General features: G+C 37.1%; 1 protein-coding gene across 1 annotated transcript in view; it reads right to left on the reverse strand.

The window, feature by feature from the left end:
- The window catches only part of Mos (Mos oncogene), a 164,023-nt gene that overhangs the window by 78,271 nt on the left and 59,282 nt on the right, over positions 1–26,470 (reverse strand). The gene's annotated exons all lie outside the window — the stretch shown is intronic.

Raw genomic sequence — 26,470 nt, forward strand, 5'->3', positions numbered from 1 at the left:
AGGGACAAAATAAGAAACAACGAGACATGCCATCTTGTCCAGGTGAAACACCACCTTAGTAAGTTTGGTCATCTTAAAAGAACAGCTAGAGTGTAGTTTGAGAAGAAACTCCAAGACAAAAGATCAAGAGGTCGGCCAAGGAAGAGATGGATCAATCAGTTAGAAATGAACTAGCTGGACAAGCTCTGGATTTGCAGCAGGTTATGGAAGAAAACACCTACCTGGACAGAAATAAGTTTAGAGCACTCACTCACAGCACCCGGGAAACTGGAGCTGGTTCCAGATGTTGATGATGACGACCATTTCAGACAATGAGCAACCAGGAAAAAAGCTTATTTATTTACATTTTATGGCCTTCATTGGACAACTCTAGCCAACTTTATACAAAGAATTTTTTAGTTTCCTGTCAGCCCAGTACTTCTTCATTCTCTCTGATCTTATCCTTCTTTCTTCATCAGAAATCACCCTTCCTATTGTCTGTCTGTTGATTCTGATTTGCAGTCTGGTTTGTTTGTGAGTTTCTTGTTTTTGTAGGTTTTGTTTCTTAGGTCTTCCACTGTAATTTGTAGTTCATCCACATCTTCCTGTTTGTTCTTGTAGAACTTGCGTTCTGTGGATTTTAATGCTACTGCCCTGAACTACAGTTGAAATGGTCATTAAGAAACATTTTTCCACTCTCGAACGGTATTGTATGTAATACAAGATCTTGGAGTTAAGAATTCAATTAAGGACTCTGTACCTTCGTATATTTCTTTAAAATTATATCTTTCTATTTTATCCTGATTGAAGATTTTACCTGGGGACTGAATTGTGAACTCAGATTGTATTTTTTCCTGTTCTTTTCCTGACTTTAATTTTGATGATTCTTAATATAATTCTATTTTCCTGTTATCCTAACTTGGGGATTTTAATTTCTTTTTTCCTCTCATTTAACTTATTTTCAGTCAATTAAAGTTTGTGCTTAACTTAAATTACATAAAGCGAAGCACTTACCAAGATGTTCCCAACAGAAGGTCGTAGCAAGGGGTGGAAACGGTTAGACACATAGAGGTCAAGTAGATTAGACAATGAATTAATTCTTACTGACTAAAATAATAACTTCATTTAATTTTCCCTGGTTGCGCAACAACTGTCGTGTAATACCTCATCTGTAAGTACGCGATACAATACACTGACAAAATAGAGCAGCATTAAGAGATGCAGCATCGAAAAGTTGTGCTCTAGGATTCTTCAAATTTGGAAACTGATCACGGAAGACCGGTACGTCTTCCGAAGAGAGCTGTGGAGGGTGAAGAACAGGTACATTGATTTTATTTACACACTTAATCAGCTAATTTTGATTCATGCACCTTTTATGCCTGATATTTATTATGTAATGTTTGTGTTGCTAGAATTGATCCCAAGAATAATTTCACCTCTACTACCACATGTTTTAAATTAAACATGACATGATGTTTGAAGAAAAGTCTCACAATTGTTCAAATTTTGTCTTATTTTAGTTATTTGCTTTTGAATATTAATTTAATAAATGAACAAATGTTCTTTGAAGTTGTATATCTCAAATTTACATCCGGTGTTTTTGTAGTCACTGCATAATATCCACATATTTTCCCCCCTTGAGTTCTGCCCTCTAAATCTTAAGGAAAAAAGGAGGGAAATAATGCAAGTATATATGGTAGTTCTTCCCATATTGGCAACATATTGAAACTGAGGTTATACGGAAAGATTGAGATTCGGAAACAAACTGATGAAGGACATAGGCTCTCAATTACATAGCACAATGAATTAGTATAGAAAAACAGACTTAACTTAAATAGGATTACCGACTGCTTAAAATTCTGTGGCAAACATGAAATAGCAATTAGCTGGAATATAGAAACAAGATTCATTAAACAGAGGCATATTTCTAAATTTAGATGTAACTGCTAAATTGGATAACACTTTATGTGAACATATGGAGGAATCTTAAGTCAATAAATACAGCCATAATACGAGCTATTAGACTGCATGTACCAGCTTTACCAGGAAACCGTCATTGAGGATGTTAATAAAGCTACATTCATGTCTATACAAGTGCATGAAACCAGCAATGTAACCAGTAAGATGCAAATGGTGATTTTATCGTGTTATATTCTGGTATAACAGTTATAACGATATAACTGTTAGGCTCTTCAGTATGCCGAAACTAACTTTGAGTGAATAAATTTATAAATTATCTGAAAGAGAAAACATATGGTAACAGTATTTCACCTGAAAAAGAAACAACTTAATTAAAATAGAATGACATGTTTTGTTCTTGAAAGAACATCATCAGATTCTATCAGATCACAGTCAAACATTTAGAAATAAATATTTATGTTTATTTATGTTTAAATACTTAGGAACTTGAAATCTGGAAATCTTAATCATGTCCTCCTTTGTCTCTACTGCATCATTTACTGCAAGGTTTGAGTTCTGTCAATGACGTGGGTCCGAACGGCTGTAGTCCGTTGACCTACTTCTGCCATGTTACGCCCTTCCCCTTGGATAGGTCAATGTCACGCTGTGTTTTATTTGTAGCGCTTCCCTCAGTATTACCGTTGTCGTTATTTTCCTCTTATTACAATTCATTGTCAACTATGAAAGGGTTCTGAATGAGCATTTAATGGTCATCATCATCATCATCATCATCATCATCATCATCATCATCATCATCATCATCATTGTCCCACTCCAGTCATCCGGGTGTTGTTAACAAGCCTACTCCACTCCTTTCTGTCCTTCCACTTTTCCTGCTCCATTACTTCTGCCACATCCAATCCAGCTTCTCTAATGTCCATCCAAATCTGATTCATCCACCTTCTTCTCAGTCTTCCCACTGGTCTCTTTCCCTTAATTTCTCTTTCCAATTCCCTTCTTGCTACCCGTTCCTTTCCCATTCTTTTTACATGTCTGAACCATCTCAGTCTTGCTTTCTGTATGTTCTGTACTAATGGTTCTATATTTAGCTCTTCTCTGATTTTAATATTTTGAATTCTATCTTTTCTTGTCTTTTTAACCAATGTTCTTAAAAATTTCATTTCTACTGCTTGGATCTTACTATCTTGTCTCTTATTAGTTACCAGTGTTTCTATTATGTATGTTACAACTGGTATGAAATACTGTTTATATAATGTTAATTTCGTTCTCTTGGGTACTTTGTCATCCCATAAAAGCTCTCTGACTTGATGATAAAATGTTGTACCTTTACTTAGTCTGTTATTAATTTCTGGGTTGATTTCATTACTCCCATTAATAAATGCTACCCAGATATCTAAACTGTTCTACATTCTCTAACCGTTCTCCATCTACGTTCACTTGGCTTCTCATTTTCTCTTTTCCACAGAGCATAACTACAGCTTTCTTTTTACTAATTACCATTCCAAACTCCTTCCGATTTTCATTCCAAATGTCCAGTCTCATTTGTACTTCCTTTTCTCCCTTTTCCCAAATCACCGTATCATCTGCAAATACCCTAAGCATTCACTTCATCACTACTGATGCTCTGTTTTACACGTTTTATGATTTCACCCACCAATATAATAAATAATAATGGCGACAGGGGACTCCCATAAAATCACAAGATATAGCTGGGATGATAAAATAGGTACAGTAATAGATTATATTCTGATAGATCAAAATGTATGTAAAAATGTCAATGATGTCAAGGTCATTCCAAGTGAAGACCTTGGTAGAGACCATAGACCGTTGGTTGCAGTTACTGCAGAGAAAAGATCTCCCAAAGTCCGTAACAAGAGAGTCCCAAAAATAAAAACTCGGCGACTAACCGAGCCAAGTGTAAAGGAATAATTCAGGGAAGGTGTCTGCAGGTTGTTGCAGAGAGAAGAACTGAAATTGGTAGATGAAGAATGGGATACTTGTCAACTAAGGAAAAAAACTAAAGAAAATGCCTGGTGGAATGATGATATTAAAAAGGCTATCAATGACAGAAACCATGCAAGAAGATCCTTATATCAAGTAAGAACATGGGGAGACCAACATGAAATAGAGGAGAAGCTCTCATTTTAAAGAAAGAAAAATCTACAGGTCAAACAGTTGGTTGTAGCTGAAAAGCAGAAATGCAAGGAAGATCCGACTACCAAAATAATGCAGGATGGAAATTAAAAAAACTGTTATACAGTATTGTTAAGAATAGAAGAACTCCAAATGAATCTATCCAATCTGGGTTTTTTTTTTTTTTGCTATTTGCTTTACGTCGCACGGACACAGACAGGTCTTATGACGACGATGGGACAGGAAAGGCCCAGGAATGGGAAAGAAGCGGCCGTGGCCTTAATTAAGGTACAGCCCAGCATTTGCCTGGTGTGAAAATGGGAAACCACGGAAAACCATCTTCAGGGCTGCCGACAGTGGGGTTCGAACCCACTATCTCCCAGATGCGAGCTCACAGCTGCGCGCTCTTAACCGCACAGCCAACTCGCCTGGTATATCCAATCTGTAGAACTTCTTAATGGTGAGGTGACTAGGGATAAGACCAAAATATTACAGGAGTTCCAAAGGCACTTTGAAACTTTGCTGAACTGTTATGAAAATGTCACTCCATTAGACGACGAACCGTATGATTTTGGCAGCACAAATATCACTAGTCTGACATGGTTGGAAGTAGACAGAGCAGTATCTAAGCTGAAAAACAACACATCAACTGCATCAGATGAATTAAGTGTTGAGATGATCAAAGCACTAGGAGACGTTGTACAACAGTGGATGTACAGGGTACTAAATAGAATCTGGAAAGAGAATGTAATACCCAATGACTGGAAGCAAGGAGTCATCATCCCATTCTTGAAACAAGGTGATAGAAAGAAATGTACCAACTACAGAGGTATAACTCTGCTGTCACATGGCCTCAAAATCTACGAATCCACCCTTGAGAGCAGGATTAGAAAATATGTTGAACCTACACTTGAGGAGGTGATGATGATGATGATGTTTGTTGTTTTAAGGGGGCCTAACATCTAGGTCATCGGCCCCTTACACTTGAGGAGGAGGAATATGGATTTAGACCTCATAGATCAACTATAGACCCCATTTTTGCCACCAGATTGCTCTATGAGAAGTATTGGGAGAAAGGTAAAACACTTATCACTATTTTTCTGGACATCGAGAAAGCATATGACCATGTGCCACGCAGGCATATGTGGAAATGTTCGAGACATAAGAAAGTGCCCGATGACATCATAGTACGAGTACGATTATATGATGAAACCAAGTGTTGTGTCCAGGTCGAGGATGGAAGGTAAGGTTGGTTCGAAACGAAGAGTGCAGTCCAGCAAGGAAGTTGTCTTTCACCACTTCTCTTCATAATCATAATGGCTTGTTTAAAGGGGCCTGACATCGAAGGTCATCAGCCCTCTTCATAATATAATACCAATATAAATGGTCCATTACTGGACATTATACATTTTCTAACTCATTCCTGGTTGCCAGTGTTTCGCCCCCCTGTGCTAAGTTGGACTCATGAGTTGGTACTTAGCACACCCACCAAGACACTTGGCTAGTGCATACCGCGGAGGCCACTACGTAGGCTACTAGGAGCCACCGGCAGTGCCAATGCACTATGAGAGACTTTGTCTCATTGCCTAAAATTGATGCCTGCTTGGCCGTCAGATGATATGAATGTTGATTCCCATTGGGAACCTGAAATATTTGTCTCGAATGAGTAAATTTATAATACCAATACCAATATAAATATCAAAAAGGAATCCAAATTCCTACAATGGTGGGAGAAGGGGGTGAACACTATTTAACAGATACTGTGAAAGCAAATCTATTTAGTAGGGAATTTAGAGATTCAGTAGATGATTGTCAAGAGCTGGAAACCGAAACAGAAGATAGAGAGGGAGAGAGACAGAGGGAAACAAGAAGCTTCTCATTCACAAATGAAGATATTTTCAGAGAAATCCAACTGCTTCAGCAAGGAAAAGCAGCAGGAAGTGATCGAATTACTGGGGAGGTATTAAAGACAATGAGGTGGTACATAGTGCCTTATTTAAAATTTCTCTTTGACTATGTCATAAATAATAGTGTAATACCAAAGGAATGGAAGGAATCTATAATACCAATTTATAAAGGAAAGGGTGATAAAAGGAAACCAGAGAACTACAGACCAATCAGCCTGACCAGTATAGTTTGTAAAATACTGGAGAGTTTAATATCAAAGTACATCAGAGGGATATATGTGATGATAAAAATTGGTTCATGAGGAGCCAGTATGGATTTAGAAAGAAATTTTCTTGTGAGGCACAACTGGTGGGATTTCAGCAGGACATATCAGATCAATTGGATTCAGGAGGTCAGTTAGATTGCATAGCCATAGATCTTTCCAAAGCCTTTGATAGAGTGGAACATGGAATATTATTAAAGAAATTGGAGGGAATAGGATTGGACGTAAGGGTTACACGTTGGATAAAAACATTTCTAAATTCAAGGGTTTAGAAAGTCAAAGTAGGAAATAATGTATCTCAGGAAGAGAAAGTTTGGAAGGGAATTGCACAGGGTAGTATAATCGGTCCGTTACTTTTCTTAATATACGCAAATGATTTAGGGAACAATATAACATCAAAAATAAGATTGTATGCAGATGACATAATAGTTTATAGGGAAATAAACAACATTGAGGATTGTTCAGAATTACAAAGGGACCTTGAAAGTATCCAACAATGGGTTGAAGAAAATAATATGAAGGTTAATGGAGGCAAATCAACTGTTACAACTTTTACAAACAGGAGCTTTAAAACTGAATTTGAATATACTTTGGATGAGGTAGTTATCCCAAAAGATGGCAAGTGCAAATACTTAGGTGTGAGATTTGAAAGTAATTTGCACTGGAAGGGTCATATTGATGACATTGTTGGGAAAGCATACAGATCGTTACATGTCATAATGAGGCTATTTAAAGTATGCAACAAAGAATTAAAAGAAAAAAAGTTACTTGAGTATGGTTCGTCCATTATTGGAATATGCAAACAGTGTTTGGGATCCTCACCAAGAATACCTAATAAAAGAAATAGATAGTGTGCAGAGGAAAGCAGCAAGATTTGTAACAGGGGATTTCAGGAGAAAGAGTAGTGTATCAGAAATGTTAAAGGAACTTGGGTGGGAAACTTTAAGTAAGAGAAGGGAGAAAACTAGACTTATAGGATTATATAGAGTCTATACAGGAGAAGAAGCATGGGGAGATATCCGTGAGAGGCTTCAGTTGGAAAATAATTATATCGGCAGGACTGACCACAAATATAAAATTAGAAGGAATTTTAGCAGAAGCAATTGGGGTAAATTTTCATTCATTGGGAAGGGTGTGAAGGAGTGGAACAGTTTACCAGGGGTAGTGTTTGATCCTTTTCCAAAATCTGTACAGATATTCAAGAAGAGAATAAACAGCAACAGAGAAAATAAATGAAGTGTTAGAGGGCATTCGACCAGTGCAGGTTATTGTAAATTTAAAAAAATGTGTGTGAATAAATTATTTCCATCCCCTGGTCCAAGGAGTTTGGACAGCCAAAGTAGGGGACTGCCTGTAGGGGTGAAGTACAGTGGGGACTTCAAGGGCCCTGGGACCGCTACGGTAGCTGTGAAGGCCCTTCAGGAACTCTGAAAAGTGGTGGAAAAAGGGGCTCTGGTTAAGACGCAGCAGGTCGTTATGCTACTTAGGATCCAGAACGGGTACCAAAAAAAATAGTAAATAAATAAATGCAATGTAAATACTAATCTTATACCAGTTGTAGGCCTATAGTATCATTTGAAGTAATTCCACATACTGTATATCAGTTGACTATATTTGTAAGTAGTACAGGAGATATTATAAGTAGAATTTTGTAAACAATATAAATTTATTAAGGATGAGCTGTGTGTTTAATAGAAAAAATTGTTAGCGTAAATTGTATAATATTGTATTATAGGAAAATTTTCTTCTCTTGTTAATTTAATATTTAGTGCTTGACAATAATGTATTTTAGTGTACCATTTGCCACCGAGGTAGACACCTCATTTGCAAATAAAGAGATTTTGATTTTGATTTGATTTGATAAATGGTCCGTTATTGGACATTATAAATTTTCCAGCTAACTCATTCCTGTTTGGCAGCATTTTGCCCCCATGTGCTAAGTTGGGCTCATCAGTTGGTACTTAGCACACCCACCAATAACGGACCATTTATATTGGTATTATAAATTTACTCATTCAGAACAAATATTTCAGTTTCCCCTTGGGAATTAACATTCATATCATCTGATGGCCAAGCAGGCATCAATTTTAGGTAATGAGACAAAGTCTCTCATAGTGCACTGGCACTGCCGGTGGCTCCTAGTAGCCTATGTAGTGGCCTCCACGGTATGCACTAGCCATGCATCTGATGTACGTCAAATACTTTGGATGAAACATTTCTGTTAGTTTCGAAGATCAGCTAGCACAAAATATATCTAGTACATATATTGACGTATGGCCTGGAAGCAGCAACACTTACTGGACCAACAAAGAGTCATCTTCAGGCAACAGAAATGAAGTTCCACCGTTCTTGTCTACAAAATAATAAAAATGGATAAAATAAAGAATGTGGACATTCGCCAACAGCTTGGATCGGAAAGAAGCTTGCTGGTGACTCTAGAAATGAAGAAATTGCAATGGTAGGGTCACATGAAAAGAATGGACCCTCACAGGACTCCTCGAACAAACTTCGACCACTATGTTCATGGGAAGAGACCAAGAGGAAGACGGGAAAATTCTAAATTCCCTCCATGGAAATTTAGAATTTTCCATTCGGAATTGCTAGGCGGGCAATAATTCCATTGTGGAGATTTATCTCCCGTATGCAGTTATCAGACTGTGCCTCTTATATAGGCTTCTGATAAGCTCACCTGTATACACCCAGTGTCAGTGGGTAGGGTCTGACACATCCCACTCTTATTACAAGTGATGAAAATCATTTTTTGTCCGTATTGAAAGTTTTGTAAAATATATAGGAAAATATTTAAAATTTATTTCCACCTATTCAATACAATATAAGATGTTGACATTTAAGTCAAAACATTTTTCAAATGTGAGACATGTTTCGCCTCTTACTGTGAGGCATCTTCTGTCACTAATCAAAACCGTATTACTTTTGTCAGATAACATTTCAAACATTCTACAGCTATTATAAAAATGTTCATAAAACAACTAAGAATCTAATATAATGATGAACAATGTGTAGTACACTTGATGAATAGGACGACATTAGATGGTACAGTAGTACGGATGATGGCTTGAAGTCTTAGTCAATATTAGGTTTTAAATACATAGTGGAAAGCATATAAAATCATTTCAATGAAGATATACAGTATATTTAAATGATATTAAAATAGTAGGTTCTTAGATGGTACACTTAAAAATGGAGGTATCATAAGTGACAGTTGATGGCTTAAAGCCGTTGTCAGAGTTTGAAGTATAGGTAAAATAACATGTTAATATACACACATGGAAAAGATTACATTAATGAATAGAGAATGTAAAATGTAAAGGCAACACATTCCAAATGTTGGGCAATTGTTATTGACGCCAGCATATATTTGCCCGTAATGTTTAATGGTCAACAGTTCATAAGATATTTATAGATGGGTTCAGCGAGATTGTGCTGACAAGTACTCTATAGTTGGCTTAAACTTATTTTGATTCATCTGAGTAAGTTTGTAGAGATGATGATGAGCTGTTATTCTCTCTGTTGGTAAGATTTTAACACGAAGGTTGAATGGCTGTTGTTTTCTTAACAGACTGACAATATATTTTCAAAATGTTGATATTGAAAATTTTTATATAATTGACGAATGTTGTGGGAGTTTAATGGGGCTGTTGAAATAATGTTGTTGATTGGTTGGTTCTATGGCGTTGCTGGCCCATTTGACTTGTTGTGTGAATCGTTGTCAAGATACTATTTGGAATGTTTTTCCTTTACATTTTACATTTTAAATGGAATTCGATGGGGAGCTATCAATATTAATGGGGCTTATGGAAGAAAGAACTGGCTGAGTCAGCAAAAAGGATGCATCTGGATGTGCTAGGAATAAGTGATATTCGGGTAAGGGGAGATAACAAGGAAGAGATAGGAGATTATAAAGTGCACTTGATGGGTGTTAGAAAGGGAAGGGCAGAGTGTGGGGTAGGGCTCTTTATCAGGAATACCATTGCACGGAACATAGTTTCTGTTAGGCACGTAAATGAGCGAATGATGTGGGTAGATTTGTCATTTCGAGGAATTAGGACTAGAATTGTGTCCGTGTATTCACCATGTGAGGGTGCGGATGAGGATGAAGTTGACAAGTTTTATGAAGCATTGAGTGACATCGTGGTCAGGGTCAACAGTAAGGATAGAATAGTGCTAATGGGCGATTTCAATGCGAGAGTTGGGAATAGAACTGAAGGATACGAAAGGGTGATTGGTAAATGTGGGGTAGATATGGAAGCTAATGGGAATGGGAAGCGTTTGCTCGACTTCTGTGCTAGTATGGGTTTAGCTGTTACGAATACATTCTTCAAGCATAAGGCTATTCACCGCTACACATGGGAGGCTAGGGGTACCAGATCCATAATAGACTATATCTTAACAGACTTCGAATTCAGGAAATCTGTTACGAATGTACGAGTTTTCCGCGGATTTTTCGATGATACAGACCACTATCTGATCTGTAGTGAACTAAGTATCTCTAGGCCTAGGGTAGAGAAAGTGAAATCTGTCTGCAAACGAATAAGGGTAGAAAATCTCCAGGACGAGAACATTAGACAGAAGTACATGGATATGATTAGTGAGAAGTTTCGAACAGTAGACAGTAAGCAGGTTCAGGATATAGAAAGTGAATGGATGGCATACAGGGATGCTGTAGTAGTAACAGCAAGGGAATGCCTAGGAACAACTGTGTGTAAAGATGGGAAAAGGCGAACATCTTGGTGGAATGATGAAGTGAGAGCAGCTTGTAAATGTAAAAAGAAGGCTTATCAGAAATGGCTCCAAACAAGGGCCGAGGCAGACAGGGAGTTGTACGTAGATGAAAGAAACAGAGCGAAACAAATAGTTGTTGAATCCAAAAAGAAGTCCTGGGAAGATTTTGGTAACCTGGAAAGGCTAGGTCAAGCAGCAGAAAAACCTTTCTGGACAGTAATTAAAGAATCTTAGGAAGGGAGGGAAAAAGGAAATGAACAGTGTTTTGAGTAATTCAGGTGAACTCATAATGGATCCCAGGGAATCACTGGAGAGGTGGAGGGAATATTTTGAACATCTTCTCAATGTAAAAGAAAATCATCCTGGTGGTGTTGTGAACAGCCAAGCTCATGGGGAGGAGGAAAATGAAGTTGGTGAAATTATCGTTGATGAAATGGAAAAGGATGGTAAATAAACTCCATTGTCATAAGGCAGCAGGAATAGATGAAATTAGACCTGAAATGGTGAAGTATAGTGGGAAGGCAGGGATGAAATGGCTTCATAGAGTAGTAAAATTAGCATGGAGTGTTGGTAAGGTACCTTCAGATTGGGCAAAAGCAGTAATTGCACCTATCTATAAGCAAGGGAACAGGAAGGATTGCAACAACTATCGAGGTATCTCATTGATTAGTATACCAGGCAAAGTATTCACTGGCATCTTGGAAGGGAGGGTGTGATCAGTTGTTGAGAGGAAGCTGGATGAAAACCAGTGTGGTTTCAGACCACAGAGAGGCTGTCAGGATCAGATTTTCAGTATGCGCCAGGTAATTGAAAAATGCTACGAGAGGAATAGGCAGTTGTGTTTATGTTTTGTAGATCTAGAGAAAGTATATGACAGGGTACCGAGGGAAAAGATGTTCGCCATACTGGGGGACTTTGGAATTAAAGGCAGATTATTAAAATCAATCAAAGGAATTTATGTTGACAATTGGGCTTCAGTGAGAATTGATGGTAGAATGAGTTCTTTGTTCAGGGTACTTACAGGGGTTAGACAAGGCTGTAATCTTTCACCTTTGCTGTTCGTAGTTTACATGGATAATCTGCTGAAAGGTATAAAATGGCAGGGAGGGATTCAGTTAGGTGGAAATGTAGTAAGCACTCTGGCCTATGCTGACGATTTGGTCTTAATGGCAGATTGTGCCTAAAGCCTACAGTCTAATATCTTGGAACTAGAAAATAGATGCAATGAGTATGGTATGAAAATTAGCCTCTCGAAGACTAAATTGATGTCAGTAGGTAAGAAATTCAACAGAATTGAATGTCAGATCGGTGATACAAAGCTAGAACAGGTCGATAATTTCAAGTATTTAGGTTGTGTGTGGTAATATAGTAAGTGAGATTGAATCAAGGTGTCGTAAAGCTAATGCAGTGAGCTCGCAGCTGCAATCAACAGTATTCTGTAAGAAGGAAGTCAGCTCCCAGACGAAACTATCTTTACATCGGTCTGTTTTCATACCAACTTTGCTTTACGGGAGCGAAAGCTGGGTGGACTCAGGATACCTTATTCATAAGTTAGAAGTAACAGACATGAAAGTAGCAAGAATGATTGCTGGGACAAACAGGTGGGAATAATGGCAGGAGGGTACTCGGAATGAGGAGATAAAGGCTAATTTAGGAATGAACTCGATGGATGAAGCTGTACGCATAAACCGGCTTCGGTGGTGGGGTCATGTGAGGCGAATGGAGGAGGATAGGTTACCTAGGAGAATAATGGACTCTGCTATGGAGGGTAAAAGAAGTAGAGGTAGACCAAGGCGACGATGGTTAGACTCGGTTTCTAACGATTTAAAGATAAGAGGTATAGAACTAAATGAGGCCACAACACTAGTTGCAAATCGAGGATTGTGGCGACGTTTAGTAAATTCACAGAGGCTTGCAGACTGAACGCTAGAAGGCACAACAGTCTATAATGATAATGTATGTATGTATGTATGTTCAAACTCTGACTACGGCTTTAAGCCATCAACTGTCACTTATGATACCTCCATTTTTAAGTGTACCATCTAAGAACCTACTATTTTAATATCATTTAAATGTACTGTATATCTTCATTGAAATGATTTTATATGCTTTCCACTATGTATTTAAAACCTAATATTGACTAAGGCTTCAAGCCATCATCCGTACTACTGTACCATCTAATGTCGTCCTATTCATCAAGTGTACTGCACATTGTTCATCATTATATTAGATTCTTAGTTGTTTTATGAACATTTTTATAATAGCTGTAGAATGTTTGAAATGTTGTCTGACAAAAGTAATAAGGTTTTGATTAGTGACTGAAGATGCCTCACAGTAAGAGGCAAAACATGTAGCACATTTGAAAAATGTGCTGACTTAAATGTCAACATCTTATATTGTATTGAATAGGTGGAAATAAATTTTAAATATTTTCCCATATATTTTACATCCCACTCTGACGAGTCTAGTGTCAGACCTAAGACAAAACGCTGGTTAATAGAGCAAACGCCTGAAAAGCCTTACATTTGATATGTTCAAGAGGAAGACCTCGTGATGTTTGGGAAAAACAGATTTTGAAAGACCTTGAAATTAGAGATGTGAACTGGCATCGCATATATGAGCAGCACCCGGCTTGCTGGAGCGAAGAAATAATGACGATGAATGGCGACAGTGCACTTCCTTGCTTGAGACCTTTCTTTGTATAAAATGTTTCAGAGTCACCACTTCCCACTTGTACACTGCTTTTACTCTCATGATACAACATTTTTATTTTGTTAATTAATGATTTTGGTACATTCCTTTTCTGTAGGCATTCCCATACATGTTTTCTCTTCTGTATCATAAGCTTTTTCCAAATCTAAAAGTACGAAGATGATTTCCTTGTTCCTTTCCAGGTGTTTTTCCATTATCGTTCACACGTAAATATCAAGTCTATTGTTGATCTATTCGGTCTAAAGCCATATTGTTCCTCCTTTAACTGTGTTTCTATTATATCCCTCAGTCTTTTGTCTATGACTTTCTCCATATTTTTAGCCGATGTGATAATACGGTTATACCTCTATAATTTTCACATTTCTTCCTATTTCCTTTTTTGAACAATGGTACAATGCTTCCTTGTTGCCAATCTTCAAGTATCCTTTCATCCTTCCATATGGCATTGAGGGGCTCGGTATAGCCACTGTAGTCCAATGCATCCTGCTGCCTTAATAATAACAGCATTGAATTAATCTTTTCCACTTGCTTTACCTTTGGTCATTGCTTTCACTGTCCTTTCAAGTTCCAACCATGTTATCGGGTTCTCTTCTTTTTCTCCATCTATTATTTCCATTTTCTTATCTCCTTCTTCCTCCGAGCAGTCATACTCGTTATACGGATTTTCAAAATATTTTGCCATCACGTTCTGAAGACCCTTTTCGCCATGTACTACGGATCCATCTTCTCTCCCTAAACCTTGATTTTTTCTTGATTTATTCTTTTCGATTTTATTACTCTGTATAATAGTTTCTGATTTCCTCGACTATCTTGCTCAACTTTGTTCGTAAACTCTTCCCAACATTTCTCCTTTTCTTCCTTGATACTCCTCTTTACTTATAGTTTCAATCTTTTGTATTCCACATGGAACTTTTCTATCTTATTCTCATCCCGCTGATACGTTTTTTGCTTTTCCTTATCCATTTCTTTCTTTACCTTGTTCCTTTCTTTTAATTCTTTTTTTTATTTTGCCTGTCCACCACCGTGTCTCTTTTCCCTTAACCTTTGCTTTTGTTTCCCCGCATACCTCAATTGCTGCTTCCACAAATGTCTGTCTTAAATTGTCCAACTCTTCTTCTCCACTTCGTACTTCTGTGTCTGTCTGCATATTATACCGGTAATTTTTGTTATTTCATTTTTGCTTACTTCAACTCCTTTGGAACAGTACATTTGGGTTCATTTAGATTAATCTACCGCTATCATTGTTATCAAAATTTGAATTGTTTTTGAAAACTATTTACGGATAGTCTAATGAGCTTTTTAATGGGTTAGTTGGTTTTCCTTTGAATTTCCGTTATGTAATATAAAGTGGATGGCTTTCGTGGAACTATACTTGTAGTTTTTATTATTGTCATAAATTTATTCTAAGGAGTTTGGACAGCCAAAGTAGGGGACTGCCTGTAGGGGTGAAGTACAGTGTGGACTTCGAGGGCCCTGGGACCGCTACGGTAGCTGTGAAGGCCCTTCAGGAACTCTGAAAAGTGGTGGCAAAAGGGGCTCTGGTTAAGACGCAGCAGGTCATTATGCTACTTAGGTTCCAGAATGGGTAAAAAAAAAAAAAAAAAAAAAAAGTAAATAAATGCAATTTTATACCAGTTGTATAGTATCATTTGAAGTAATTCCACATACTGTATATCAGTTGACTATATTTGTAAGTAGTACGGGAGATATTATATATAGAATTTTGTAAACAATATAAATTTATTAAGGATGAGCTGTGTGTTTAATAGAAAAAATTGTTAGCGTAAATTGTATAATATTGTATTATAGCAAAATTTTCTTCTCTTGTTAATTTAATATTTAGTGCTTGACAATAATGTATTTTAGTGTACCATTTGCCAGTGAGGTAGACACCTCATTTGCAAATGAAGAGATTTTGATTTGATTTGATATTTATTTTGAGATAGTCTAATGAGGTTTTTTTAATGGGTTGGTTAGTTTTCCTTAAATTTTCTGTTATGTAATTTACATTTATGTGAACAGCTTTCGAACTATATTTGTAGTTATTGTTATTTTTTTTTTTTTTGCTAGGGGCTTTACGTCGCACCGACACAGATAGGTCTTATGGCGACGATGGGATAGGAAAGGCCTAGGAGTTGGAAGGAAGCGGCCGCGGCCTTAATTAAGGTACAGCCCCAGCATTTGCCTGGTGTGAAAATGGGAAACCACGGAAAACCATTTTCAGGGCTGCCGATAGTGGGATTCGAACCTACTATCTCCCGGATGCAGTTATTGTTATTAAGGAATAGTCAAACGAGATTATTTCATGGATTGTTAGTTTTCCTTTAATTTTCAGATATGTAATTTTCCTTTAATTTTCAGATATGTCATTTACGTTTATGTGAATGGCTTTCATGGAATTGTATCATCATCATCATCATCATCATCATCACTTTTTTCTCTTTTACGGGATGGTTAGTGTTCCTTTAATCTCCGTTATGTAATTTAAGTTTACGTGAATGGCTTTCGTGGAACTCTTTTGGTAGTTATTATTATTATTATTATTATTATTATTATTATTATTATTATTATTATTATTATTATTATTATTCTTTCTCCGTTAGGGTCTTCTAGGGACCACATGTCAATTTCAATGCTTCATCCTTTGTTGTTCCTTCTTCCGCCAATACTCCTTCGTGTGCTCACTATGCCTCCTTTTCCTCTCCTCGAACCATTTTGAGCCTGTTTTCTTTCCCACCCGCCCTTGGAATCCTTCCATATTTAACACTGTCTTTCTAAAAATCTTTCTCTCTGTTGCTTCTTCTTTCCTTATGTTGTTTATTTCCAAATCTTTGACTTCATGAATCCAGGTGGTTGTTGACTTTTTGTTCCAAAGATATTTGAAGATCTGTTTGATTAATCTGTTGTCATTCATTCTGCATAAATGTCAAAAAATATCAATCACTTCTTCTGCATTGCATCTGTTATGTTTTCTATGTTCCAGTATATTTCATCATTACTTCTTGATTTCCCGAGATCTGCAGTTCTTAGTGGACTGGGTATTTTCTGTATAATTTATTCAGCTTATAATTCAGTACTAGACATTCACTCGCGTATAGGCATTCCGGTTTGACTACTGTGTTGTTGTGTTGTATTTTGAGGTTTTTAGATAAACACTTTTTGTTGTAGATATTCCTAGTTATCCCGTATGCTCTTTCCATCTTGTGTATCCTTTCTTCTACAGCGGATTTTTCCAAACCATTTTCTGAATTGTTTCTCCCAAATACTTAAATTTCTTTACCTTCCTTATTCGAACAATTTCTGTGATTAGAAATCCTGGGGCATTCTTTATATTTGTCACATATTTGTGTTTTTCTACAGAAATTCTTAAACCTGACCACTTCTTCCAAGAGATTGACTTGTATTGCTGCATTTTTCAAGTTTTCTGAAAGTATGGCAAAATTGTCTGCAAATGCTAGACAGTTTATTTCAACAACTCTGTCCTTTCCTCCCAGTGTTATTAGTGATAGCATAAGTTCTTTCAGTTTTTTATTCCAGGAGTGGAGATAAGCCATCACCTTCCCTTACAACTGTATTTTAATCTGAATGTTTTAGATATTTCACCCATAAATTTTACTTTTGATATTGTGTCTGTGAGGGTTTCACGGATTAGGTTTGCCAATTTGGTTTTAACTCTGAACTCTTGGATTATTTTATCTAGTTTCCCTACCAACAGAGTCAAAAGCCTTTTTAAAATCTATAAATGTTACTACTATGTCTTTAGAGTTCATTAATCTGTGACAGATTATGGACTTCAGGTTGAATATCTGTTCCAAGCAAGATCTGCCCTTTCTAAATTCACTCTGATATTGACCCAAATGAATGTCAAGAGTTGCTTCTGCCCTGTTCAGTAATACTGTTGAAAATATTCTATAAGCCACTTTCAAAAGAGATATATCACAGTTCAGAAGTTGATTGAAGTGTTTTGCTAGTATTTCACAGTTCTTGGTGTTGGTTAGACCCATTTTGCCATTTTCATCACTGAAGCAACTCCTTTGAGCCTGATAGTTTCTGTTGTGTGGTGGTGGTGGTGGTGGTGGTGGTGGTGGTGGTGGTGGGGGGATGAAATTTATGTTAATTTTTTGATTGAGTAATTTATGAAATGAATTAAAGTGTATCTTGTAAGACATTATTTTTAGTGATAAATGAATAACCTACTAAAACATTTAGAATGGCCAAGACGCTGCATAAATTTACTACAGATAAGAATATTCTAACCCACATTCCTTTGAAGTCAGAGCAAAGTCCAGTGGGAATCATTAAGCTCTAATGCAAAAAGTGTGGAACGGAAATCACGTAGAGCGAATAGCGGTGAATTTTTTAAATGTGTATGTTCATCAAGGTTGGCTCGGATAGCATTTTTTTGCGATGTAAATTTCAATACCTTGATTCTTGACAGTTGAGTTCATAAATTCCTGATTCAGAAAATTTGTCTTTTTAATTCAGATTACATTAATCAATTTGTTTCTGTATTGTGTTGTTTGTTCTGAACGCTATTTTATTTTTTACCTTCTTTTTTTTTTTTTTTTTTTTTGCTAGTGGCTTTACGTCGCCCCGACACAGATAGGTCTTATGGCGACGATGGGATAGGAAAGGCCTAGGAATTGGAAGGAAGCAGCCGTGGCCTTAATTAAAGTACAGCCCCAGCATTTGCTTGGTGTGAAAATGGGAAGCCATGGAAAACCATCTTCAGGGCTGCCGAGAGCGGAATTCGAACCCACTATCTCCCGGATGCAAGCTCACAGCCAACCGCACTGCCAATTTGCCCAGTAAATGCTATTTTAAATCCTTCCTTCTTGAACACGGTAGCTATTTTGTAGGTATTTTTATTCACAAAATTAAGAACCACATATTTATAGTTTTCAGGTAGGGATTTGTTTGTTGTTTATGTTTTTTCATTGTTTTTTGATAGTCAGTCTACTGTGTTGGGAAGATGGCTGTTTTCTACCATGATTTGTTTTATTATTTGTATTTCATTGTTAAAATCAGTTTTGCTCACTCATATAGTTATTGCTCTGTTTATCGTCCCGTTCAGTCCTGCTAAATTGTGTGAAGTTGGGTGACAAGAATTATTGTCTATTGTGTGTGATGTTTGAGTTGGTTTTCTGTATATCTTGTAGGATATTTTATCTTTATTTTTACTGATCATGATATCCAGAAAGTTGATCCTCCTATTTGCTTCCGGTTTCAATGTGAACTCCATTGCATTGTGTAAAGAGTTTAGTGTGTCTAGTAAATATTCTGCACTTGTGACGTCATCATACACGCATATTATGTCATTAATAAATCTGCTCCAGTGCATTATTCCTTTGGCGTGTTGGTCAGTTAAGAGTTTATTCTCAATGCTGTTTAACCCTGGAGAGGGTGCGTAAAAATAATTCCATGAGGAGGTGCGCATGGTGTTTTAGACCGGGTCATGAAAAAATAGCACAAATTAAGCAAAAACTGTTTTTAATGTTATAGAACTAGTAATTCATTTTGCACAAACTTGTAAACAATGTTTAACGGTATTTGGCAATACAAATTTGGATGTAAAACAATTGACGTCCATTCTGCATCATCACTAGTTTCTTGACTTTCCGTACTGCACCGAACACGTCACTGCCGGGTGTTCTTTGTAGATAAGTCACTGGCATACACAGCATCTATTCTTGGTTTTTCTGTTGCAGTAGGCACATCTTACAAGATCTTCTAGTTCTTGTGGAGCTGCAGAGAGCTGCTCTTCTTCAGACAATCCTAACATTTAGCAAATGTTCCTTTTTTAGCCCCGTTGGGAGAGTTTGAATACCATTCTTGCAAATATCTCATGCATAGCTGTTGGTTTAGTTCTTTCAAATAATTACGCCAATGAATGTTAAAGTTACCTTTCGCATGCTTGTAAGTAATATACGAATTAATTCGAGTAATATTCCAGAAAGTAAAAAACGAAGTCATTGGCCAACAGTTGCTTGTGCGTGAAACTGAGTAACGCTCTTTATAAGTCTTTCGAATTCTCTTTTCCTGTTTCTATCCATGATGCATTGGACTTCACTATATTCAAAGGCACTATTTTACATCAAAATAAAACAAAACTGACACATTCTTGGTATATTTACTGAAAAAATAAAGAAACACTTCACTCATAAACACGCATACGTATTGGGGTGCGCCAGGAGATTTAGGCCGGGTCCGTCAGTTAATGCACTTAGGCTGAAACTGAGGAGCATGAGGGGTGAATTGTTTACGCACACTGATAGTGGACGAGTCCAATGTAAGGTACTGAGGGGATGGAAGCTAGCGGCCCTCTACGTTAATAACTATAAACATTTATCCCCGAACCCGGTCGGAAAGACTGTGACGTGCCCTCTCCAGGGTTAAGAATATGTTCACTACTATTCCTGATAATGGTGAACCCATGGCTAATCATTTTTTGTGAATATATTTTGTTGTTAAACATGAAAATGTTTTGGTTTAAGGACGGTTTTAAAAGATTAATTATTTATTCTGTTTCTAGTGTTGAACTGCTTTCTTTCAAATGTTTTTCCAAAATTTCAACAGACTCCTCTATCGGTATGTTGGTGTACAGGTTGATCATGTCAAAGGAAATAATTCTCTTGCTTTCTGTTAGTTTAGGTTTATTTAATTGTTTTGTTAGCTCTAATGTGTTTTTAATCGACCTATAGTTTTTCATTTTTATCTTTTCTTTTAACATTTTGTTGAAAAATTTGTTTACCTTGTAACTTGGTGCTTTTTTGAAATTTACTATTGTCTGATTGGACATGTGTCTGTGTATTTTGGGAAGTGCTCATGGTGTTGGGATTTTGGGGTTGGTGATAAGTTTTTCTTCCTCGGTGAGGATTAAGTCAGTTTTCTTGAATGCTCATTTTATGTTGCTTTGAAAGTTATTCGTTGGGTCGCGTTTAATCTCCTGTATTTCGTTGCTGCTGATGAATTCATTAGGTTTTTTTGTACGTATTCGTATTTTTTCATTATGACTATCAAGTTGCCTTTATCTGGTTTTATGATTAATATATTATTATTTTGCTTTTAATTCTTTTTAGTAACGAGCTGTCCGACCCGTTCGCTGAATGGTCAGCGTACTGGCCTTCGGTTCAGAGGGTCCCGGGTTCGATTCCCGGCCGGGTCGGGGATTTTAACCTTTAATTCCAATGGCTTGGGGGCTGAGTGTGTGTGGCGTATTCAACATTAGAAATCATCCTAGATAGGGCACTCATCTTCACAGACATGCAGGTCGCCTAATAGGCCGTCTACTAGAAAAAGACCTGCTCCAGGCCTCTCCGGAGGCCATACGCCATTATTAGTAACAAGCTTTGAGACTTAAAATGTGATTGGTTAGCTGAATTTTTTAGTTTGATTATTCTTAGTGCTTCGTTGGTTGCCGCGTTTTTAATTATTCCTTTATGTTGTGTATTTATGTTGTCGCATGCAATTTCAACATCCGTGATTTTATGTTGTTTTATGCTGTTATCTGTGTCACGTTCTTGACAGTTAAACTTCAGACCTTTTTCCAACAGATCTGTTTCTTTATTTGAAAAGCTTGTGTCGGATCTGGTAACAACGTTTGGGTAGAACTCAAAAATTGATTGCTTAGGTGTTGTTTGTTGGTCTTAGTTTGATTACTGAGAAAATTACAATTTTTGTTATCAATTAACTCTTGTTTTTTTGATTGCTTCATTCTTAACATAGTTATGCAAATGACCAGTGTATGAAGTCCACTGTGTTGGTGCCAGTAATTATGAACGTTTAAGTGAAGACGTAACATTTCTTTCTTGATTTCTGGTTTTTCTTTTATATATATATACATGAATCTTATTTCGTTTTTTATCCACAAATTTTGTGATTGAGATTTTGAGATTTTACTGGACAATGTGGTTGGTTCTGTTTTCAAGGGGACATATTTGGGAATGAATTCAACTCCATACATTTTTTTATTAAACACAATGAGTTTGTCAATTTCCACTATTTTAATTTTGAGTGCTTGGAGTCTTTTGGCTTCGTAATTTGCCTGACTGGCTGAATAATTTGTAATATCTGAAGCCATCTCTCTTCAGTTTTGACTCTGTTGATTTATATCTGTTAGGCTATTCAGTCTGCCAAAACTAATCTTGAGTAAATAAATTTATAAACTACCTGCAAGATAAAACATATGGTAACAGTATTATATCAAAAAAATCTTAATGAAAATAAAATGACATGTTTTGTTCTTGAAAGAACATCAGTTTCTATCAAATCACATCAAATAATTACAAGTAAATATTTATGTTTATTTCTGCTTAAATACTTAAGAAACTGAAATTTGGAGCTTATCTTAATGAGGTCCTCCTTTGTCTCTACTCCAGCTTCAGGTGTTACAAATTATGTTCAGGGTTTGCAACTATTGGAACATTTTCGTGGTATGGCTACTCACTCTGACTGAAAGATCTGCTCTGGTATATCTCAATGCATACTACAAGCATAGGAGCAATACAGTGTGAAGGAGAAATTAATTGCTCAGACATTCAATGGTGGAGTAGCCTTCCAAGGAATACAGCATGGAGTCCAAAAACTTTGAACTCGCCAACACAGAGATCTTATGTGTAATCTTTCAAAAAAAAAAAAAAAAAGTGTTAGTACAAATGTTTTTTTCTTTTCTTCTTTTTAAAAAGGAAGCCGCACTTCCCAGTGTCGACTTAGGTAATGTAACTTAAAAGCTCTTCAGTCTGTCGAAAGCGCAAGTTCAAAACATAATATGTTTATAAAATACTTGTAAAAGAAAACATAATATTAAACAAAGAACGACATATTTTGTTCCACAAGAACATCCTCAACCACTTTAAATCATGTCCACATAAGTATAATATCGTTTACGTTGCATAAACTAGTCAATGATTACTGATGATCTTATCGATAGGGTTTCCGACCATTCATGTGAAATCCTTCTCTTTGCAGACGATTGTAAAATCTTCAAGCAGATTGATTCTCCCACAGATACAATCCACTTGCAGAATGCACCTGATTCACTGTCACATTGGTATACTACGAGGCATATTAAACCTCATCCCTCCAAGTGTTCCACCATTTCGTTCACACTGTATAAATCCCCTGTTCTACACGATTATCACCTACTGAACCAACTGATTGCAATTGTTGATTATCAAATAGACTTAGGAGTGCATTTTGACAGTAAATTGTTGTTTGTGTCACACACAAACAGGGTCACCTCACGTGCTATGTCACTCCTTGGTTTACTCCATAGGTTTTCTGACATCACAAATATAAGTGCCCTCAGAGTATTCTAAGTTTCCTGTTTCTTACCGATTGTTGATACGCCTCTCCCATCTGGTCAATTTCTGCTTCTTCAAATCTCAGCCACCCTGACCATGTACAATCTCATTTCTGTGCTAATGTCAGAGCCAGGGTCCCTGCCAGTTGCAACTTATGCACTTACCAAGTGCTTGAGAAACTAAAACTCAAAACTCTTTCTGTTCAGAGGAAAGTAACCAAACTTAAGCTGTTATACAAAGCAGGTAATGGTTTATTTAGGTCACCAGAATTAGTTGCCTTATTCCCCCTAAATGTAGCAAAGGCTTTTCAGTCTGTCAAACACATAGCTATGTGTTTGACAGACTGAAAAGCCTTTGCTACATTTAACTAAGTGAACACTGGAAAACATGGCTTCATTTTTAACAAATTATTCCCCCTATACATCCCACCGCCTAGCACCAGACTGAAGCCATGTTTAACACCTTATCTATCAACAAGAACCTAGATATCTTCATATCGTATCCTCCCTTCTGTCATATTTCTCATATAACTTAATTTTTCTTGTTCTTTCCTATTTCCACTCTTGTAGTTAAGTGTATTTTCTTTTGTTTATGTTGTTGTTTATGAAAATATGTAATATATTATATAAAACTGTACAGTTTTTATTGTGTATTTGTGTCCTTTGTAAATATTTTTATATCTTTCATTTTAGATGAATAACCTTTGTACATATCTCAGATCTTTGTAATTCAGTGTTATGCTGTTGCTGATAATAAATAAATAAATAAATAAATAAATAAATAAATAAATAAATTGGTGATGTTATGAACAAATAATGAATGTATTAGTCCTCTATTGTCATTTTAGTAAATTATGAAAATATTTCTGTACTTATCTTAGCTGCTGTTGTCTATTATGTTGAGCAACTGTGTCTGGACTGACAGCAATTCTTTGTCTCTGGTCTTGGTAACTAAGTAAGGAGGGAAAGGAGAAATTTTGTAGGCAATAACTCTGTTTCGTGGAGAGAGGAGGAGAAGTAGGTGGGTTCTGCTTCTCCATTTTAGCATGTATTTTTGTATGTAAGAGAGTAAATTTAAGTTATTGATTTTGATTAAATAAAAGTAAGGAATTGAATTAAGGAGTTTTTGTACGACATTTTTATTCATAGGTAATAACCTGCTCTAACGTCTTGACTGGTGAAGACGTTGCATAAATTCAGAGAATTTACTACAAATAAGAATATCCTAAACCATATTCCAGGCATTTACGTCAGTGCAGACTCATGTGGGATTCATGTTCATTAAGTGCTAATGCAAAAAGTGTAAAATAATGTTCTACAGGTAATAACTTTGTTCTGTCCATAGGAGAGGAAGGTAGAGAGAGAGAGAGAGAGAGAGAGAGAGAGAGAGAGAGAGAGAGAAAGATGTACGTGTGTGTGTGTTGGGGGGGGGGGGGGGGAGGAGAATGTTGTGGCCATTAACTCTGTTCATTAGAGAGGGGACTGGAAGTGCAGCTGCTTCATCATATAATGTATTTTTGTGTATTAGATGGCAAATGTACATGAATGACTTTCATTAAATAAGAATTGTAAGATCTTACTTTTTAGTGATAAATACAAACGTGATAAAATAATCAAAGGTAGCTCCCGGATGCAAGCTCACAAACGCACGCCCCTAATTGCACAGCCAACTCGTCAAGTACAAATAAAACTACTCGATTGGTGGAGATGCTGCATAAATTCAGAAAACTTATACAGATAAAAATATCCCAACCCACATTCCAGACATTTAAGTCAGAGTGGCCTCCTGTGGAATTATGTTCGGCATGTTGCAAGTTAAGTGTGCTTCATGTTGCTCTGTGTCTTCAATTAGCACGTCGTTCTGGACACAGTCCTAAAGTTTTTATCTTGGTTTTAGCTTCGCAGCAAACCACAGCCCTGATTTTAGAAGTGGGACCCCGGAACAATGAAGCCACCACGAGGTCAGTTGAGGAATTGGCCTCTGACTCCAAATTGGCAGGTTCGATCCTAGCTCATTCTGGTGGTATTTGAAGATGTTCAAATACATGAGCCTCGTGTTCGTAGATTAACAGGCACGTAAAGAAACAACTGCGGGACTAAATTATGGCACCTTGGTGTCTCTGAATACCATAAAAGTAGTTAGTGGGACGTAAAGCGAATAACATTATTATTATTTCTAAAATATGTCACTATCTTCTCTCATTTTTGTAGTTTAAACTTTTCCTATTAGTTACATTTCTTGTAGGGTTTAACTTTCCATTTCTACTCATATCTTTGATTTGTAGTAGGTTCGTGATTTAATGTAATTATGGGATTCGACTCGTGCAGGTAGCAGGTAGGGACCGTCTTTGGAGGCAGCCCTACCCGTGGAATGGTGATCCTGCCTATGAGAGTCCCAGAGCACACTGATTCCGTGTGTAACATCTCGTAGGTGTCCCAGCTCAGGATTATGAGTGAAGTCCTCAACGGCATCTATGGTGGAGAAGGTGGACTTTGGTACGGTGAAGATGGTGGCAGAGGCAGTCCTGGACTCGGGGATAAATACAAGTACATTCTTAAGAGGCCAGTGGCTTCGGGCAAATGAGGCTCTTTAGGACTGATGGTCGCTTGGTGGAGGTAATACCACAAAAGTCCATCTACTAGCATCTGCACTCCATGACAGGGATGGCAGCTAAAGGAGTCTGTGGGGTGGTGAGCCCATCGTACTAACAGCCTATAAAATGACAGAGTGAGTCGAGGCCTCGGAAACGGTTAGGGCATCTCCCAAAAGCAACGCGCAGTTTCTGGTGTTCTCATCCTGGGGGGGAACTGTGTAAAATAGAAAACTTTTATAATTTGCTTTATGTCGCACTGACACAGATAGGTCTTATGGCGACGAAGGGATGGGAAAGAGCTAGGAGTGGTAAGGAAGCGGCCGTAGCCTTAATTAAGGTACAGCCCCAGCATTTGCCTGGTGTGAAAATGGGAAACCAACGGAAAACCATCTTCAGGGCTGCCGACAGTGGGGTTCAAACCCACTACCTCTCAGATGCAAGCTCACAGCCGCATGCTCCTAACCACTCTGCCAATACACCCAGTAAAATAGAAAACTGTGGAGGTCCTTGATTCATGACCCAACCCAGAAGACTGGAAATGGGAAATGAAGAAGATGGGATTAGACTTGTATTCATGTATGCGAGTTATCAAGTGCAAGTATTTCCTCAGGTCAACGTCAATAAAGATAATAATCGTAACCCAATTATCATGGTACAAAACATTAAATCAGTACATCTAAAGCATATTTTCAGTGCTAATTTTGATTTATAAAATAGAAAGAGGAATTAGTTGAATTCTTCTAAAATTAAATTACACCACATTGAGGACATTTTTGTCCAAGTCATCAAGACCCATTCTTGAATGATTGTCACATGTACGCCATTCTTGAATGATTGTCACATGTACGCCATTCTACACCTAACCTAACTCAAATATTAACATATCATTTTCCCACATATATGTATTGTAAATTTGTA

The sequence above is a fragment of the Anabrus simplex genome, chromosome 2 (assembly GCF_040414725.1).
Source record: "Anabrus simplex isolate iqAnaSimp1 chromosome 2, ASM4041472v1, whole genome shotgun sequence".
Classification (NCBI taxonomy): domain Eukaryota; kingdom Metazoa; phylum Arthropoda; class Insecta; order Orthoptera; family Tettigoniidae; genus Anabrus; species Anabrus simplex.